Source organism: Artemia sp. Qi Xiang Cuo, chromosome 7 (assembly GCF_049724085.1).
Source record: "Artemia sp. Qi Xiang Cuo chromosome 7, ASM4972408v1, whole genome shotgun sequence".
NCBI classification, from domain to species: domain Eukaryota; kingdom Metazoa; phylum Arthropoda; class Branchiopoda; order Anostraca; family Artemiidae; genus Artemia; species Artemia sp. Qi Xiang Cuo.
Window position 1 is genome coordinate 73154170 of NC_142800.1, and position 20363 is coordinate 73174532.

General features: G+C 36.9%; 1 protein-coding gene across 1 annotated transcript in view; it reads right to left on the minus strand.

The window, feature by feature from the left end:
- LOC148950666 (UDP-N-acetylglucosamine--dolichyl-phosphate N-acetylglucosaminephosphotransferase-like) overlaps positions 1–20363 on the minus strand; it is a 76477-nt gene that overhangs the window by 38632 nt on the left and 17482 nt on the right. Inside the window, exon 2 of the mRNA XM_089091699.1 lies at positions 1748–1915. The gene's annotated coding sequence lies outside the window, so the exon portion shown is untranslated. The remainder of the gene's footprint in view (positions 1–1747; positions 1916–20363) is intronic.

A 20363-nucleotide genomic window follows, 5' to 3' on the forward strand; every position in this document is an offset into this window, starting at 1 on the left:
TGGGGACAAGATACACCCGCTGTCGAACGCCTGAGTTGACTTTGAACTCACTCAGTCAGGTCCCCATCGTCTGTCCGATCAGCACAAATTTGTTCATCATATAACACCACTATACTTCTGGCAATTTTATCAGGGAAATCATAGTAGCGCAGTATTTTCCGCAACGAAACTCTATGGACTGAGTCAAAGCCTTCAAGAAATCGATTAAAGCCATTACGATTCCAGTCTGCCATTCATTGGAGTCTTCAATAAGACTCTAAGACTGAATATCAAGTCAGCACATGGCTTACTTGGTCGGAAGCTATGATGTTCATCTCCGAGTATGGTGTCAACTTAGGTCTGAGGGTGATTCAAGAATACTTGCCAAAGGACTTGGCTTCCTGCAGACTGTAGGGTGATGCCTCGCCAATTGTTGCGGTCAGCAGTTCTGCCCTTCTTAAAGAGTTTGACTATAACCCCCTTCTTCCATCTGTGGGAATATCGTCAGTGTCCCATATCCACATTAACACTTGGTGTAGCGGCTCAGCTAGCACTCCAGCACCATATTTCAATAGTTCAAGATGTATACCGTCGAAGCCAGCTACTTTTCCATTCTTTAGTTTACGTAGCACTAAAATTTAACGCAAGTAAGAAAAGATGATAGGGAGGACCTGATGATGCAAAGAAAGAAAATTTGCCAATCTTTGACAAGAAGCAGGATGAGATCACACAGCTTATGTCCACTTTTAGTATAATTCCTAAGCAAACTTACTACCATGAAACTCAGGATAGCAGTATTGGGACCCTTGGCCCTCTTTATCAGATAAATTCCCTTTTTGTAAATTTAATTTTATTTCTATTTAATTTCAGTACTTCAACCCTGGGCCTAGTTAGTATTAAATATCCTTTCCCCCTCTTAATATTTTCTCTTGGTTGACTGATTACGAAACGTCTGGAAAGAATACGATAATTAGCTGGCTTTTAAAAATGCAGGTGACCAATGAATGATGCAGGTTCAAATTTAGCGTAAAAAATCAAAGAACAAAATTTTTGCAGTTCAATTTGAAGAGGCCATTCATTGCCATTGATCAGAGATACGCGAACCTTATGCGCGGAGGCGAATCGCGAATAGTTATGTTTCGTTATTCTGAGTTGATTTTTAGTTCATTCGTATTGTGATTCGGATGTGAAAATAAGTAAGCTTTCATTCTATTTCTACTTTTGTCTTCTTTTCGCCTAGGTAGCCTAGAGAGTAAAATCTTTTGGCATAGGAAAGGGTAAACTTTACTAGTACTGTGTATAGTGTTAAAATTACAAACATTAGTGTTGGGTAGACCTTCTAGATCACCCTCACCCCCAAAAAAAAATCTCGTGATGTTTGTAATTTTTTTCATTAAGTAATCATTAGGTCCCTCAATCCAGTGCACATTTAACTCTTTAAGTCCCTCTCATCCACCATCCAGTCAGACTTATAACTAATTAGTTTTGATGTGTGTTTTCAGAAGTTTTCTTTTCATGTTATGTTTTACTCAGCTTATTTGTACGTGTAATATATATATATATATATATATATATATATATATATATATATATATATATATATATATATATATATATATATATATATATAGGCCTATACATAACGTACATAACGAGTATGTTTTTAATCTTTGAAGAATTAATCTTTGAAGTTTGGTCTCTATATATGATTAATTATGAACTCCTCGATTAACTCTGAAACAAAAAAATAAAAAGCAACAAAACTTACATTACGGACTGATTTATTTTGTTGAGATATTTTCCTTTAATGTTAATGTCAAGAAAGGTAGTGGCACATCCTGGTAAAATAATTCTAGTGGCTATTTAAGCAAAAATGGAGCATCCAATGTTTATCAATAAACAATCAATCATTGATATTCCAGTGTGAGTCCAAACCCTAGGACAATAAATTAACAAAAGAATTAAAGTAATAAATGAGTCTCAGCAATACAGAAGTTTAATTCAATGCACTGTACAAAGATAAAATACGTGCCAAAGCCGTACGTTTTGTTGATGAAGGATGACGGATTCCCGAAGATCATCCTTTCTAGGGATGTCCGTTTCCGTCACCCATCTTGGGTCAAACAAAAAGCAGATTGTCCCCAAACGGGATAAAAAGAAGTCTTAAGAAAGGGTTTAAAGAAAATTGGAACTTTTTTTTGGGGGGGGGGGCGTAAGGAGGGAAGCTTTGCGAAGATCGGGATGGAGGAGGAGGCTGTGCATTGGTGTCGGCATCAGGCTTCTTGGTGCTGCAGTAAGTTGTTTATAGTAGTAGTAATAGCAGCAGCAGTAGTGGTAGTATTAGCAACCCAATTAAATTAATAGCTAAGAACAAATTACAATATATATCTTATGTTTGAATCTAGACCTTCTCTTCTTCAAATACACTTGTCTGTTGACAGTAGAAACATTCCAGTTTGTGGTTAAAATGGATATGAACAATCAAATAGAAGCTAATAATCTCAAAAAGATTTTAACTTTCGATTATGATAACGTGTGAAATTACGTTAGAATTCATAGGAAGCATCAGAAATTATGTATGAAATATATATATATATATATATATATATATATATATATATATATATATATATATATATATATATATATATATATCAGTAGAACATTGCAACTAAGATGTGAAAGGACACAGTAGGAAATACAATCTCAGTGCTGGAACCAGAGGATATACTGATTCTTTTTAATAGTTTAATTTCATCCCAATGATTTTGACAAATTTGGCACTGCATGTAAACAAAATTAGGAAATATAGTGCCTCAGCTATTCAATGAAACAATGCACAGTTCTGAATCGTTTCAACTAGCCTCAAAGATTGTAAATAATAATCACCCTTATGACTAAAAACATAATGACTAAAAGTAACTTTGCTTTATGCAGTAAATGTTCAAAGGATGTATGTGCAGGGAATCGCAAGCATCTTTGGCAACTAAGAAAGAGGATGATGCCTAGTATTAATAAAAACTGAAACCTGATACACAGTCCTAATCAAGGCCGGTTTGAAGTCTTTGGCGCCCCCAAGCCCAAGCGATTTACGGGGAAATCACCGAAAGTTCTGGGATAGTGGAATCCCTGAACAGAAGACAACTAATGAGTGATGAGCAAAATTAATGCAAGAGAGAGGTGATAATGAGCTGTCAGCTGCCATTCTTGGGAGACATCTGACTGTTTATAAGCGGCTCAAGATTTCCTGTGTTGTTTTAAAATCACTTTTCTGTGAATAGGCAGCACAGCAGCAAAGTGCACCTGGCACTTTGACCATGCATCACTGCAGTCCAGCTTCTGTTAAGAATAAAGAAATCGCTTAGTGTTCTTTTTTCGCCCCTCGGCACTGTGCGCCTGTAGGATCCCGGACCTAGTGGGCCTTGGCGTAAATCCTGATCTGGTCCTAATGCTATAATAAGGAGGCAAGCTTTGTTTTGAATACAATGACTTCAAGTTCATGTTTATTTAAAGCTGAAATATTGACATAGGTTCTGAATAAACATTAACTTCAATTTTCTAAGAAAACTGAAGTTAACGTACAGTTAAAAAAAAAAAAAAAACACTGAGCGATTTCTTTTCCAAACAGTTCGTGGTAACGAACTGTAAGTAAGGAGCGACCCGGTTCAATGGTAACCGAAACTCTAGAAAACGAGATTTTGATACCAATAGATACATCAAAAGAATCAGATTTTAATTCTGATTTCAAATATATAAGTTTCATCAAGTTTAGTCCTACCCATCAAAAGTTAAGCGCCTAAGAAAATTTGGCTGACTTTCGAAAAAAGGGGGAAAGACCCCCTAAAAGCTATAGAACCTTAATGAAAATCACACTATCATTTTCAGCGTATCCTAGAACCCTACTGTAGAGGTTTCAAGCTCATATCGACAAAATGTGGAATTTTGCATTTTTTGCCAGAAGAAAGATCACAGATGCGTGTTTATTTTAATTTTTTTTTTCCCCAGGGATGATCGCATCGACCCAGTGGTCCTAAAATATCGTGGGAGGGCTCATTGGAATTGAAATTAAAAGTTCTAGTGCCCTTTTTAAGGGACCGAAAAAATGGAGGGCAGCTAGGCCCCCTCCCACGCTCATATTTTTCCCAAAGTCACCCGATCAAAATTTTGAGATTTGCCTTTTCTGATGACTTAATCCCCCGAAGTCCCCGGGGAGAGGGCTGAAAGTTATTAACTTTACCCAATGTTAACATATAGTATTGGTTATTGGGACGTATACAGACGTTTTCAGGGGGGATTTTTTCTGGTAGTGGGGGTGGGTGGGTGGATCGGGGGTTTTGTGGGAGGATCTTCCCATAAAGGAAGTTTTCATGGGGGAAGGGACATTGCTATGAAGGGGGCGCCGGATTTCCGAGCATTATTTAAAAAAAAGATCAGAAATTAAATATAAAAACCGAGTTTTTCAACTGAAAGTAAGGATCAACATCAAAACTTACGTATCTGATTAGGTTCACCCCCTAGTCAATACCTCTCTCTTTAAGCGAAAGATTTTATAGTACTTTCATAAGAGCTATTTATTCTAAATAACGGCCTTTGTGATTAAGCGGTCATTTTTAAAGAATTGGAACAGAATTCGAACTTTAGCTTAAAGAGCGAGGTATGGACTAGGGGGCGAACCCCCTAATATACGTATTAAAAATATATGAATATAGAAGTTCATTTCGCAAGTTAAATCGTAAGTTACGTATTTTTATTACTAACAAAAATGTTCGTAAATAAAATTAAACAAGTTTCGAGAAAGCCATTTAACCAAAAATAGTAAAGTTAATATTCAAATTTTTTTTTAATTATTCATGTACGGTGAGCCAAAATCAAAACCTGCATTAATTCAAAAACGTTCAAATATTAAATTAAAAAAACAAGTTTTTTTTTGAACTGAAAGTAAGGAACGACTTTAAAACTTAAAACGAACAGAAATTATCCGTATATAAAAGGGGCTGTCCCCTCCTCAACGCCTCGCTCTTTACGCTAAAGTTTGAATTTCTCACAGCTCTATTTTTTAAAACAAAAAAACTTTAGCGTAAAGAGCGAGGCGTTGAGGAGGGGACAGCCCCTTTCATATACGGAATAATTTCTGTTCGTTTTAAGTTATAACGTCGTTCCTTACTTTCAGTTAAAAAAGCTTGTTTTTTAATTTAATTCTTAACAGAAGCTGGACTACTTCCACCCACATCTCCTCCCCCTTCAGACCAGTGATTTCTTACACTCTAAAGTTGTTGTACTCAGTGCAAAAACTTTCAGGATTGGACCTTTAGCCCAAGTCAGGGAACAGGAATAGGTTTTCAAATTCCTTACTCCGCTTTTTAACCATTTTGAAAGACTTCGAATTATTTTTTGAAAATATCTTCAAACCTTTCTTAATCTAGAAGAAAAAATTTGGCACAAAGCCTAGCTCTAGGCCCGGGAATCAGCTTGGCAGGGTTTAAAGTCTACTACTACTACTACTACTACTAACTCATTGTAGTACCAAGCCATTTGAGGACAACACAGCTAAGGACGCTACTAGAGATGCCTCAGGAGGTCCGATCACGCACCCCAGCTGCCACCTACAACTTTTTTTACATAATTTATGTCTGTTTGTTGTCAGTGAGAATGAAAACACAGGAATTTTCTCACATTGATGTCTGTTTTCTTGGATGGTTATGTGTGTTGGTCAATTTATTTGATGTTTTTCATGGATGTCAATAGTAATTTATGTTTTTTGTCAAAGAGAATGGAAAAACAGGAACTTTCTCACTTTCATGGATTATTGAGTCATTAATCAAATTGTTCCCAGGCAAGGTTAATTAATGCCTGACAGATGACGTCAAGTTAATTAATGTCTTTGGAGTTCTACCAAGAGAATGTTTCCGGGGCAAAGTTTAGATCACACATGACAGATGATGTCATGATTGATTGATTGGCATGAAAGGGGAATTAATTTGTTGTTTCTAAAGAGAATGATTTGACACGAAAGGGAATTAATTTGTTGTTTCTAAAGAGAATCGTTTCCGAGCGATTGTTTTGATCTGAGCGCGCGAAAAGGTTTCTTTGCAATTTCAAATGTGAAAGCATAGGGATGCCAAACAAAAGGAACACGCTGAAATTACGTTTAGGGATTATTTGGGCAAAACCGTTTTAGACAGGTTATGGAATTATTTCGGCGAAACAGTTAGAGACATTTTAAAAGATGATTTAAAAGATGATTTTAGAAGAGGATTTGAGGGTGAAACTCTGTGGTCGTTATAATACACAAGTTCCATTTGAACAGTGTTGTGAGGTCCTATACCCCAACCCCAAAGGGTTCCAATCCCCCCACCCCAACCCCGAAGGAAGCCCCCGGTGTTCAAAGGTCCCCCAAGCTCCCAAAGGGCCCCCGGACCCCCAAAGGCCCTCCCCCGGGCCCCAAAGGTCCCCCAGGCTCCAAAAGGGCCCCCGGACCCCCAAAGGGCCCCCCGGACCCCCAAAGGCTCATCGGGCTCCCAAAAGACCACCGGGCTCCCAAAGGGCCCCCGGACCTCCAAAGACCCTCCCCCGGTCCCCAAAGGTCCACCGGGCTCCCAAAGGACAACTTGGCCCTCAAGTGCCCCCCCGCCCCCCCAACGCCCGCCCCGGGCCCCCAAAGGCCCTCCCCGGGCCCACAAAGGCCCACCGGGCTCCTAAAAGACCACCGGGCTCCCAAAGGGCCCCCCGGACCCCCAAAGACCCTCACCCGGTCCCCAAAGGACCACCCAGCCCTAAAGGGCCCCCCCAGACCCCCAAAGGACCCCAGCACCCCAAAGGCCCCTGAGCTCCCATTTTTTAATACTTTTTATGGCTTTATTATATCTTTTCAGAACAAGTTATTTTCTTAATGTCCATGCTAAACCCATTTTACAAGTTGAAGTACCCATCCCTTTCACCCAAAACTTAACTATACTGATTTTTGAATGCTCCAACACCAAGCAATACTTTTCAAAGCAATTTCAGAACAACTTCTTTTCTTAATGTCCTTCCTAAACCCATTTTACAAATTGAAGTACCCATCCTTTACACCCACAACTTTACTATACTGATTTTTGAATGCTCCAACACCAAGCAATACTTTTCAAAGCCATTTCAGAACAATTTATTTTCTTAATGTCCTTCCTAAACCTATTTTACAAGTTGAAGTGCCCATCCTTTACACCCACAACTTTACTATACTGATTTTTGAATGCTCCAACATCAAGCAATACTTTTCAAACGCATTTCAGAATCAGTTCTTTACTTAATATCCCTCCTAAACCTATTTTCCAACTTGAAGTACCCATCCTTCTCACCCACAATTTTACTTTACAGCTTTTGAATGCTCCAACACCAAGCAATACTTTTCAAATGACATTTCAGAACCAGTTCTTTTCTTAATGTCCCTCCTAAACCTATTTTACAAGTTGAAGTACCCATCCTTTTCACCCACAACTTTACTTTACAGCTCTTAAGGGCCACAACACCAAGCAATACTTTTCAAAAGGCATTTCAGAACAAGTTCCTTTCTTAATATCCCTCCTAAACCCGTTTTACAAGTTGAAGTACCCATCCTTTTCACACACAATATTACTTTACAGCTCTTGAAGGCCACAACACCAAGCAATACTTTTCAATGCATTTCACAACAAGTTCTTTTCTTAATGTCCCTCCTAAACCCTTTTTACAAGTTGAAGTACCCGTACTTTTCACCCACAACTTTACTTTACAGCTTTTTGAATGCCCCAACACCAAGCAATACTTTTCAAAGGGCATTTCAGAACAAGTTATTTTCTCAATGTCCCTTCTAAACCTATTTTCCAGCTTGAAGTACCTATCTTTTTCACACACAACTTTACTTTACAGTCTTTTGCATACCACAACACCAAGAAATACTTTTCAAAAGACATTTCAGAACAAGTTTTTTTTCTTAATTTCATTCATAGACCAATTTTACAAGTTGAAGTACCCATCCTTTTCACCCACAACTTTACTTTACAGCTTTTTGGATATCTCAACACCAAGAAATACTTTTCAAAGGACATTTCAGAGCAAGTTCCTTTCTTAATGTCCCTTCTAAACCCAATTTACAAGTTGAAGCATCCTTCCTTTTCACCCACAGCTTTACTTTAAAGCTTTTTGGATACCCCAACACCAAGAAATACCTTTCAAAAGGCATTTCAGAGCAACATCCTTTCTTAATATTCCTTCTAAAACCATTTTACAAGTTGAAGCATCCATTCTTTTCACCCATATCTTTACTCTACAGCTTTTTGCATACCTCAACACCAAATATACCTTTCAAAAGACATTTAAGAGCAAGTTTCTTTCTTAAAGTCCCGTCTAAACCCATTTTCCAACTTGAACTACCCGTCCTTTTCACCCACAACTTTACTTTACAGCTTTTTGGATATCTCAGCACCAAGCAATACTTTTCAAAGGCATTTCAGAGCAACTTCCTTTCTTAATGTCCCTCCTAAACCCATTTTACAAGTTGAAGCATCCATCCTTTTTACTCACAACTTTACTTTACAGCTTTTTGGATGCCTCAACACCAAGAAATACCATTCAAAAGGCATTTCAGAGCAACTTATTTTCTTAATGTCCCTTCCAAACCCATTTTCCAACTTGAAGTACCAATCCTTTTCACCCACAACTTTACTTTACTACTTTTTGGATACCTCAACACCAAGCAATACTTTTCAAAAGGCATTTAAGAGCAAGTTCCTTTCTTAAAGTCCCTCCTAGACCCATTTTAAAAGTTGAGGCATCCATCCTTTTCACCCACAACTTTACTTTACAGGTTTTTGATTCTTTTGAATTTGCCAATATCATGCAATACTTTTCAAAGACATTTCAGAACAAGTTCTTTTCATAATTTCCATTGTAAACCCATTTTCCAAGTTGAAGTAACCATCCTTTTCACCCACAACTTTACTTTATAGCTTTTTGAATGCTCCAACATCAAGCAATACTTTTCAAAAGACATTTCAGAACAAGTTCTTTTCTCAGTGACCGTCCTAAATCCATTTTACAAATTGAAGTACCCATCCTTTTCCTCACAACTCTACTATAAGGCTTTTCGAATACCCCAACATCAAGTAATACTTTTCAAAAGCATTTCAGAACAAGTTCTTTTCTTAATGTCCTTCCTAAACCCATTTTACAAGTTGAAGTAGCCATCCTTTACAACCAACACCAAGCAATACTTTTCAAAAGGCATTTCACAACAAGTTCATTTCCTAATGTCCCTCCTAAACCCATTTTACAAGTTGAAGTACTCATCCTTTTCACCACAACTTTACTTTACGACTTTTTTTCTTAATGCCCCTCCTAAACCCATTTTCCAACTTGAAGTACCAATCCTTTTCACCCAGAACTTTACTTTACAGCTTTTTGGATACCTCGACATCAAGAAATACCTTTCAAAAGGCATTCCAGAGCAAGTTCCTTTCTTAACGTACTTATTAAACCAATTTTACATCTTAACGTACCAATCCTTTTCACCCTCAACTTTACTTTATAGCTTTTTGAATGCTACAACACCAAGCAATACCTTTCAAAAGGCATTTTAGAGTAACTTCCTTTCTTAATGTCACTTCTAAACCTATTCTCCAACTTGGAGTACCCATCCTTTTCACTCACAACTTTACTTTACAGCTTTTTGGATACCTCAACACCAAGAAATACTTTTCAAAAGGCATTTCAGAGCAAGTTCCTTTCTTAATGTCCATCCTAAAACCATTTTACAAGTTGAAGCTTCCATCCATTTCACCCACAACTTTACTTTACAGCTTTTTGGATACCTCAAAACCAGAAAATACCTTTCAAAAGGCATTTCAGAGCAACATCCTTTCTTAATGTCCCTTCTAAACCAATTTTCCAACTTGAAGTACCCGTCGTTTTCACCAGAACTGTACTTTACGACTTTTTTCCACACCCAAACATCAAGCAATACTTTTCAAATGACTCTCTTATATTTTTTCTGAACAAGTTTTTTCTTAATGTCCTTCATAAACCAATTTTACAAATTGTAGTAGTTATCTTTTTCACCACAACTTTATTTTACGACTTTTTGCACACCTCAAGATCAAGCAATACTTTTCAAAAGACATTTCAGAGCAAGTTCCTTTCCTAATGTCCCTCCTAAACCCATTTTACAAGTTAAAGTACTTATCTTTTTCCCCACGACTTTACTTTACGACTTTTTTCCACACCCAAACATCAAGCAATACTTTTCAAAGGCATTTCAGAACAAGTTTTTTCTTAATGTCCTTCCTAAACCAATTTTACAAGTTGAAGTAACCATCCTTTTCACCCACAACTTTACTTTACAGCTTTTCGAATGCTCCAACATCAAGCAATACTTTTAAAAAGACATTTCAGAACAAGTTCTTTTCTTAGTGACCGTCCTAAATCCATTTTACAAATTGAAGCACCCATCCTATTCCTCACAACTGTACTATAAGGCGTTTCGAATACCCCAACATCAAGCAATACTTTTAAAAAAGCATTTCAGAACAAGTTCTTTTCTTAATGTCCTTCCTAAACCCATTTTACAAGTTGAAGTAGCCATCCTTTACAACCAACACCAAGCAATACTTTTCAAAAGGCATTTCACAACAAGTTCCTTTCTTAATGTCCCCCTAAACCCATTTTACAAGTTGAAGTACTCATCCTTTTCACCAAAACTTTACTTTACGACTTTTTTTCTTAATGTCCCTCCTAAACCCATTTTACAAGTTGAAGTACCCAACTTTTTCACCCAGAACTATACTTCACAGCTTTTTGAATGCCCACAACACCAAGCAATACTTTTCAAATCAATTTCAGAACAAGTTATTTTCTTAATGTCCTTCCTAAACCCATTTTACAAGTTGAAGTTCCCAACCTTTTCACCCGCAACTATACTTTACAGCTTTTTGAATGCCATATCATCAAGCAATACTTTTCAAAGACATTTCAGAACAAGTTCTTTTCTTAATATCCGTCCTAAGCCCATTTTACAAGTTGAAGTACCCATCCTTTTCACCCACAACTTTACTTTACAGCTTTTTGAATGCCCCAACACCCTCCTAGACCCATTTTAAAAGTTGAGGCATCCATCCTTTTCACCCACAACTTTACTTTACAGGTTTTTGATTCTTTTGAATTTGCCAATATCATGCAATACTTTTCAAAGACATTTCAGAACAAGTTCTTTTCATAATTTCCATTGTAAACCCATTTTCCAAGTTGAAGTAACCATCCTTTTCACCCACAACTTTACTTTATAGCTTTTTGAATGCTCCAACATCAAGCAATACTTTTCAAAAGACATTTCAGAACAAGTTCTTTTCTTAGTGACCGTCCTAAATCCATTTTACAAATTGAAGTACCCATCCTTTTCCTCACAACTCTACTATAAGGCTTTTCGAATACCCCAACATCAAGCAATACTTTTCAAAAGCATTTCAGAACAAGTTCTTTTCCTAATGTCCTTCCTAAACCCATTTTACAAGTTGAAGTAGCCATCCTTTACAACCAACACCTAGCAATACTTTTCAAAGGCATTTCACAACAAGTTCCTTTCTTAATGTCCCTCCTAAACCTATTTTACAAGTTGAAGTACTCATCCTTTTCACCACAACTTTACTTTACGACTTTTTTTTCTTAATGTCCCTCCTAAACCTATTTTCCAAGTTGAAGTACCCATCCTTCTCACCCACAACTTTACTTTACAGTTTTTTGGATACCTCGACATCAAGAAATACCTTTCAAAAGGCATTCCAGAGCAAATTCCTTTCTTAATATCACTTCTAAACCCATGTTTAAACTTGAAGCACTAATCCTTTTCACCCTCAACTTTACTTTACAGCTTTTTGAATGCTCCAACACCAAGCAATACCTTTCAAAGGCCTTTCAGAGCAACTTCTTTTCTTAATGTCACTTCTAAACCTATTTTCCAACTTAGAAGTACCCATCCTTTTCACTCACAACTTTACTTTACAGCTTTTTGGATACATCAACACCATGAAATACTTTTCAAAAGGCATTTCAGAGCAAGTTCCTTTCTTAATGTCCCTCCTAAACCCATTTTACAAGTTGAAGCATCCATCCATTTCACCCACAACTTTACTTTACACCTTTTTGGATACCTCAAAACCAAAAAATACCTTTCAAAAGGCATTTCAGAGCAACATCCTTTCTTAATGTCCCTTCTAAACCCATTTTCCAACTTGAAGTACCCGTCTTTTTCACCACAACTTTACTTTACGACTTTTTTCCACACCCAAACATCAAGCAATACTTTTCAAAAGGCTCTATTATATTTTTTCTGAACAAGTTTTTTCTTAATGTCCTTCATAAACCAATTTTACAAATTGTAGTAGTTATCTTTTTCACCACAACTTTATTTTACGACTTTTTGCACACCTCCAGATCAAGCAATACTTTACAAAAGACATTTCAGGTCAAATTCCTTTTCCTAAATCAGATCCGGAACACATTTTACAAGTTATACTACTTTTTTTATTCTCATCTAGTTTACGTTATGACATTTTTCCACATTCATACATCAAGCAATGAATTTAAATGGCATTCCAGAGCCAGTTTTTTTCTTAATGTGCATCTTAAACCAATTTTACAAGTTGAAGTAACCATCCTTTTCACCCACAACTTTACTTTACAGCTTTTCGAATGCTCCAACATCAAGCAATACTTTTAAAAAGACATTTCAGAACAAGTTCTTTTCTTAGTGACCGTCCTAAATCCATTTTACAAATTGAAGTACCCATCCTATTCCTCACAACTGTACTATAAGGCGTTTCGAATACCCCAACATCAAGCAATACTTTTAAAAAAGCATTTCAGAACAAGTTCTTTTCTTAATGTCCTTTCTAAACCAATTTTACAAGTTGAAGTAGCCATCCTTTAGAACCAACACAAAACAATACTTTTCAAAACGCATTTCACAACAAGTTCCTTTCTTAATGTCCCCCCTAAACCCATTTTACAAGTTGAAGTACTCATCCTTTTCACCTACAACTTTACTTTACGACTTTTTTTCTTAATGTACCTCCTAAACCCATTTTGCAAGTTGAAGTACCGAACTTTTTCACCCAGAACTATACTTCACAGCTTTTTGAATGCCCACAACACCAAGCAATACTTTTCAAAGCAATTTCAGAACAAGTTATTTTCTTAATGTCCTTCCTAAACCCATTTTACAAGTTGAAGTTCCCAACCTTTTCACCCGCAACTATACTTCACAGCTTTTTGAATGCCATATCATCAAGCAATACTTTTCAAAGACATTTCAAAACAAGTTCTTTTCTTAATGTCCGTCCTAAGCCCATTTTACAAGTTGAAGTACCCATCCTTTTCACCCAAAACTTTACTTTACAGCTTTTTGAATGCCCCAACACCTAGCAGTACTTTTCAAAAGACATTTCAGACCAACTTCCTTTCTTAATGTCCCACCTAAATCCATTTTACAAGTTGAAGTACCCATCTTTTTCACCACAACTTTACTTTACAACTTTTTTCTTAATGTCCCTCCTAAACCCATTTTACAAGTTGAAGTACCCAACTTTTACACCCAGAACTATACTTCACAGCTTTTTAAATGCCCACAACACCGAACAATACTTTTCAAAAGGCATTTCAGAACAAGTTCTTTTCTTAATGTTCCTCCTAAACCCATTTTACAAGTTGAGGTACCTATCCTTTTCACCCAAACTTTACTTTACAACTTTTGTGCACACCACAATATCATGCAAGTTTCCACTTCAGGTCAGATTTTTTTTGTGCACGCAACAATATCATGCAAGTTTCCACTTCAGTTCAGATTTTTCTCAAAGAGATGAAAAAATTTAAAATACTGTTCCAAATTTTTTCATAGAAGATAGAAAGTTCAAGTTATCTTCTGAATTTTATTAAAGAACTTACAGTTCAATTCTAATTTCTCCAAAGAAAATAAAAATCTTCCATTTCAGTTCTTAATTTCACAAAGACAAAAGGAAATTTAAAGTTCTATTTGAAATTTCTCAATGAAGTGAAGTAAAGTTCAAGCTCTCTTCTGAATTTTCTCAATGAAAAAGAAATTAGTTATTGATCAATTCTATTTTTCCTAATAATATAAAAAGGTTCCACTTCAGTTCAGATTTTTCCCCAAAGAAATAAATTTTAAATTCTCCTCCAAATTTTTTGTAGAAGATAGAAAAAGTTACACATTGATCATGAATATTTCTCTATGAAGATAAGGAGCTAATTTTCTCATTGATGTGAAGAAAATTTCAAGTTCTTTTCCTAACTATCCATATGAGAAGAAATAAGTTACACATCAATTCTATTTTTCAAGAAAAATAAAAATTTTCCACTTCAGTTCAGATTTTTCTCAAAGAGATGGAAAAATTTAAAATTACTGTTCTAAATTTTTCATAGAAGATAGAAAAAGTTTTAAATTGATTATAAAAAGTTAACTCAAGTCTGAATTTTATTAAAGAACTTACAGTTCAATTCTAATTTCTCCAGAGAAAAATAAAAATCTTCCACTTCAGTTCTTAATTTCACAAAGACACAAAGAAATTTAAAGTTCTCTTCTGAATTTTCTTGAGAAAAGAAAAAAGTTATAGTTCAATTCTAATTTTTTTCAAAGAAAATAAAAAATCTCCAACAAGCATGCATAGTGACAGAAAAATACAAAGTCGACCGGGGGAGATTTTTCGGGGAGTATGGTTAGGTTAGATTAGGTTAGACTAGATTAAGTTAGGTTAGACTATATTAAGTTAGGTTAGATTAGGTTAGGTTAAGGCAGGTTAGGTAGGTTAGGTTAGCTAGCTAACCGTCTCTTCTTGTTTAAGTTTGGTTAGGTTTGGCTAGATTATGTTTTGTTAGGTTAAGTTAGATTAGGTTCGCCTACGTACGCGCGCGTACGTAGGCTAACCTAATCTAACTTAACCTAACCTAACTTAATCTAGCCTAACCTAACGTCGTAAAGTAAAGTCGTGGGGAAAAACATAAGTACTTTAACTTGTAAAATGGGTTTAGGAGGGACATTAGGAAAGGAACTTGCTCTGAAATGTCTTTTGAAAAGTATTGCTTGATCTTGAGGTGTGCAAAAAGTCGTAAAATAAAGTTGTGGTGAAAAAGATAACTACTTCAATTTGTAAAATTCGTTTATGAAGGACATTAAGAAAAAACTTGTTCTGAAAAAATATAATAGAGCCTTTTGAAAAGTATTGCTTGATGTTTGGGTGTGGAAAAAAGTCGTAAAGTAAAGTTGTGGTGAAAAAGACGGGTACTTCAAGTTGGAAAATGGGTTTAGAAGGGATATTAAGAAAGGATGTTGCTCTGAAATGCCTTTTGAAAGGTATATATTGGTGTTGAGGTATCCAAAAAGCTGTAAAGTAAAGTTGTGGGTGAAATGGATGGTTGCTTCAACTTGTAAAATGGGTTTAGTATGGACATTAAGAAAGGATCTTGCTCTGAAATGCCTTTTGAAAAGTATTTCTTGGTGTTGAGGTATCCAAAAAGCTGTAAAGTAAAGTTGTGAGTGAAAAGGATGGGTACTTCATGTTGGAAAATAGGTTTAGAAGTGACATTAAGAAAGGAAGTTGCTCTGAAATGCCTTTGAAAGGTATTGCTTGGTGTTGGAGCATTCAAAAAGCTGTAAAGTAAAGTTGTGGGTGAAAAGGATTGGTACTTCAAGTTGGAAAATGGGTTTAGTAGGGACATTAAGAAAGTAACTTGCTCTGAAATGCCTTTTGAAAGGTATTTCTTGATGTCGAGGTATCCAAAAAGCTGTAAAGTAAAGTTCTGGGTGAAAAAGTTGGGTACTTCAACTTGTAAAATGGGTTTAGGAGGGACATTAAGAAAAAAAAAGTCGTAGAGTAAAGTTGTGGTGAAAAGGATGAGTACTTCAACTTGTAAAATGGGTTTAGGAGGGACATTAAGAAAGGAGCTTGTTGTGAAATGCCTTTTGAAAAGTATTTCTTGGTGTTGGTTGTAAAGGATGGCTACTTCTACCTGTAAAATGGGTTAAGGAAGGACATTAAGAAAATAACTTGTTCTGAAATGCTTTTGAAAAGTATTACTTGATGTTGGGGTATTCGAAAAGCCTTATAGTAGAGTTGTGAGGAAAAGGATGGGTACTTCAATTTGTAAAATGGATTTAGGACGGTCACTGAGAAAAGAACTTGTTCTGAAATGCCTTTTGAAAGGTATTGCTTGGTGTTGGAGCATTCAAAAAGCTGTAAAGCAAAGTTGTGGGTGAAAAGGATGGTTACTTCAACTTGTAAAATGGGTTTACAATGGAAATTATGAAAAGAACTTGTTCTGAAATGTCTTTGAAAAGTATTGCATGATATTGGCACATTCAAAAGAATCAAAAACCTGTAAAGTAAAGTTGTGGGTGAAAAGGATGGATGCCTCAACTTGTAAAATGGGTCTAGGAGGGACTTTAAGAAAGGAACTTGCTCTTAAATGCCCTTTGAAAAGTATTGCTTGGTGTTGAGTGATCCAAAAAGTTGTAAAGTAAAGTTGTGGGTGAAAAGGATGAGTACTTCAAGTTGGAAAATGGGTTTAGAAGGGACTTTAAGAAAGAAACTTGCTCTGAAATGCCTTTTGAAATGTATATTTGGCGTTTAGGTATCGAAAAAGTTGTATAGTAAAGATGTGGGTGAAAAGAACGGGTACTTCAACTTGTAAAATGGTTTTAGAAGGAATATTAAGAAAAGATGTTGCTCTGAAATGCCTTTTGAAAGGTATTTCTTGGTGTTGGGGTATCCAAAAAGCTGTAAAGTAAAGTTGTGGGTGAAAAGGAAGGATGCTTCAACTTGTAAAATGGGTTTAGAAGGGACATTAAGAAAGGAACTTGCTCTGAAATGTCCTTTGAAAAGTATTTCTTGGTGTTGAGATATCCAAAAAGCTGTAAAGTAAAGTTGTGGGTGAAAAGGATGGGTACTTCAACTTGTAAAATTGGTCTATGAATGACATTAAGAAAAAAACTTGTTCTGAAATGTCTTTTGAAAAGTATTTCTTGGTGTTGTGGTATGCAAAAGACTGTAAAGTAAAGTTGTGTGTGAAAAAGATAAGTACTTCAAGTTGGAAAATAGGTTTAGGAGGGACATTAAGAAAAGAACTTGTTGTGAAATGCATTGAAAAGTATTGCTTGGTGTTGTGGCATTCAAAAAGCTGTAAAGTAAAGTTGTGGGTGAAAAGTACGGGTACTTCAACTTGTAAAAAGGGTTTAGGAGGGACATTAAGAAAAGAACTTGTTGTGAAATGCATTGAAAAGTATTGCTTGGTGTTGTGGCCTTCAATAGCTGTAAAGTAATGTTGTTTGTGAAAAGGATGGGTACTTCAACTTGTAAAATGGGTTTAGGAGGGATATTAAGAAAGGAACTTGTTCTGAAATGCCTTTTGAAAAGTATTGCTTGGTGTTGTGTCATTTAAAAGCTGTAAAGTAAAGTTGTGGGTGAAAAGGATGGGTGCTTCAACTTGTAAAATGGGTTTAGAAGGGACATTAAGAAAAGAACTGGTTCTGAAATGTCATTTGAAAAGTATTGCTTGGTGTTGGAGTATTCAAAAGCTGTAAAGTAAAATTGTGGGTGAGAAGGATGGGTACTTCAAGTTGGAAAATAGTTTTAGGAGGGATATTAAGAAAAGAACTTGTTCTGAAATGCCTTTGAAAAGTATTGCTTGATGTTGGAGCATTCAAAAATCAGTATAGTAAAGTTGTGGGTGTAAAGGATGGGTACTTCAATTTGTAAAATGGGTTTAGGAAGGACATTAAGAAAAGAAGTTGTTCTGAAATGACTTTGAAAAGTATTGCTTGGTGTTGGAGCATTCAAAAATCAGTATAGTAAAGTTGTGGGTGAAAGGGATGGGTACTTCAACTTGTAAAATGGGTTTAGCATGGACATTAAGAAAATAACTTGTTCTGAAAATATATAATAAAGCCATAAAAAGTATTAAAAAATGGGAGCTCAGGGGCCTTTGGGGTGCTGGGGTCCTTTGGGAGTCTGGGGGGCCCTTTAGGACCGGGTGGTATTTTGGGGACCGGGTGAGGGCCTTTGGGGGTCAGGGGGGCCCTTTGGGAGCCCGGTGGTCTTTTGGGAGCCCGGTGGGCCTTTGGGGGCCCGGGGAGGGCCTTTGGGGGTCTGGGGGCCCTTTAGGGCCGGGTGGTCCTTTGGGGACCGGGTGTGGGCCTTTGGGGGTCCGGGGGGCCCTTTGGGGGTCCGGGGGGCCCTTTGGGAGCCCGGTGGTCTTTTGGGAGTCCGGTTGGCCTTTGGGGGCCCGGGGAGGGCCTTTGGGGGTCTGGGGGGCACTTGAGGGCCGATTGGTCCTTTGGGAGCCCGGTGGACCTTTGGGGACCGGGTGAGGGCCTTTGGGGGTCCGGGGGCCCTTTGGGAGCCCGGTGGTCTTTTGGGAGCCCGATGGGCCTTTGGGGGTCCGGGGGCCCTTTGGGGGTCCGGGGGCCCTTTGGGAGCCTGGGGGAAATTTGGGGACCGGGGGAGGGCCTTTGGGGGTCCGGGGGCCCTTTGGGAGCTTGGGGGACCTTTGAGCACCGGGGGCTTCCTTCGGGGTTGGAGTGGGGGGATTGGAACCCTTTGGGGTTGGGGTATAGGACCTCACAACACTGTTCAAATGGAACTTTTGTATTATAACGACAACAGAGTTTCACCCTCAAATCCTCTTCTAAAATCATCTTTAAAATCATCTTTTAAAATGTCTCTAACTGTTTCACCGAAATAATTCCATAACCTGTCTAAAACGGTTTCGCCCAAATAATCCCTAAACGTAGTTTCAGCGTGTTCCTTTGGTTTTTGGCATCCCTGTGCTTTCACATTTGAAATTACAAAGAAACCTTTTCGCGCGCTAAGATCAAAACATTCGCTCGGAAACTATTCTCTTTAGAAACAAAAAATTAATTCCCTTTCGTGTCAAATCATTCTCTTTAGAAACAACAAATTAATTCCCCTTTCATGCCAATCAATCAATCATGACATCATCTGTCATGTGTGATCTAAACTTTGCCCCGGAAACATTCTCTTGGTAGAACTCCAAAGACATTAATTAACTTGACGTCATCTGTCAGGCATTAATTAACCTTGCCTGGAAACAATTTGATCAATGACTCAATAATCCACGAAAGTGAGAAAGTTCCTGTTTTTACATTCTCACTGACAAAACCATAAATTGCTGTTGACATCCATGAAAAACATCAAATAAATTGACCAACACACATAACCATCCAAGAAAACAGACATAAATGTGAGAAAGTTCCTGTGTTTTCATTCTCACTGACAACAAACAGACATAAATTATGTAAAAAAAGTTGTAGGTGGCAGCAGGGGTGAGTGATCGGACCTCCTGAGGCATCTCTACTCACGCTCCTCTTCCACCCCAATTTATTCAAAGCCTCTTTCTTTGCACCCTCGCAAAAAGTTCCCTTGAATCTTTCCTTATTTTTTCAAACTTTTTTCAATTGTAGAAAAATACCCTGGACCTTTGCTACCGTATTCTATTTTTAACATATTCACTACACCCACCGTCTTTGTCGTATTAGTCCCTAGGTAAGTGAAGCTGTCCACTTGATCAATCTTCTCATTACCCAACATCAGCTTCGCTTATTTCTACTCTTAGCAACTTAGTCTTCTTGGCATAAATTTTAAAACCTATTCTTGCATCCTGAACTAGCAAAACCTCTAGAATTTCATTCATTTTGCTAACATTTTCTTCTTAGACGCTAAAATCATCAGCATAATCTAAGTCTAGAAGAGTTTTACTTTCCCATTTGATTCCTTGTTCTCCCATTGCCTTTGATGTACTTCTTAAAACAAAGTCTATGGAAATGATCCGTATTAATGTGGATAGAACGCAACCCTGCTTAAGTCCTGATTTTGGTACGAAACCAGCTACTAACCTTATTTCCTATCTTAACCGCAGCAACGTTATCCTCATCTATAGCACTAATCACTCGAATATATTTATCTGATATACCACACAAGGATAGAACCTTCACTAAAGCTCTTCTATCAACTGAATCAAACGCTTGCTTATAATCTATAAAACTGAGAACTAAATGCGTCTGATGAATCAGGCATATGTCAATTATTAATCTAAGAGTTAAAATTTGGTCGATACATCTTCAACCCTTCCTAAAACCATACTGTTTGTCTTTTAAAACTTTATCTACAACATTTGTAAGTATAAAAATTATCATTATACTAAGTAATTTGCTTTCTACAGAAACTAGGCTACTGCCTCTTTAATTAACACGCTCACTCTTATCATTCCTTTTTAAAAAGTGGCTTAATTAAAGTTTTTTTAAAATCGCTAGGTACTTCCCCCTTTTTAAAAAATATATTCATAATCTT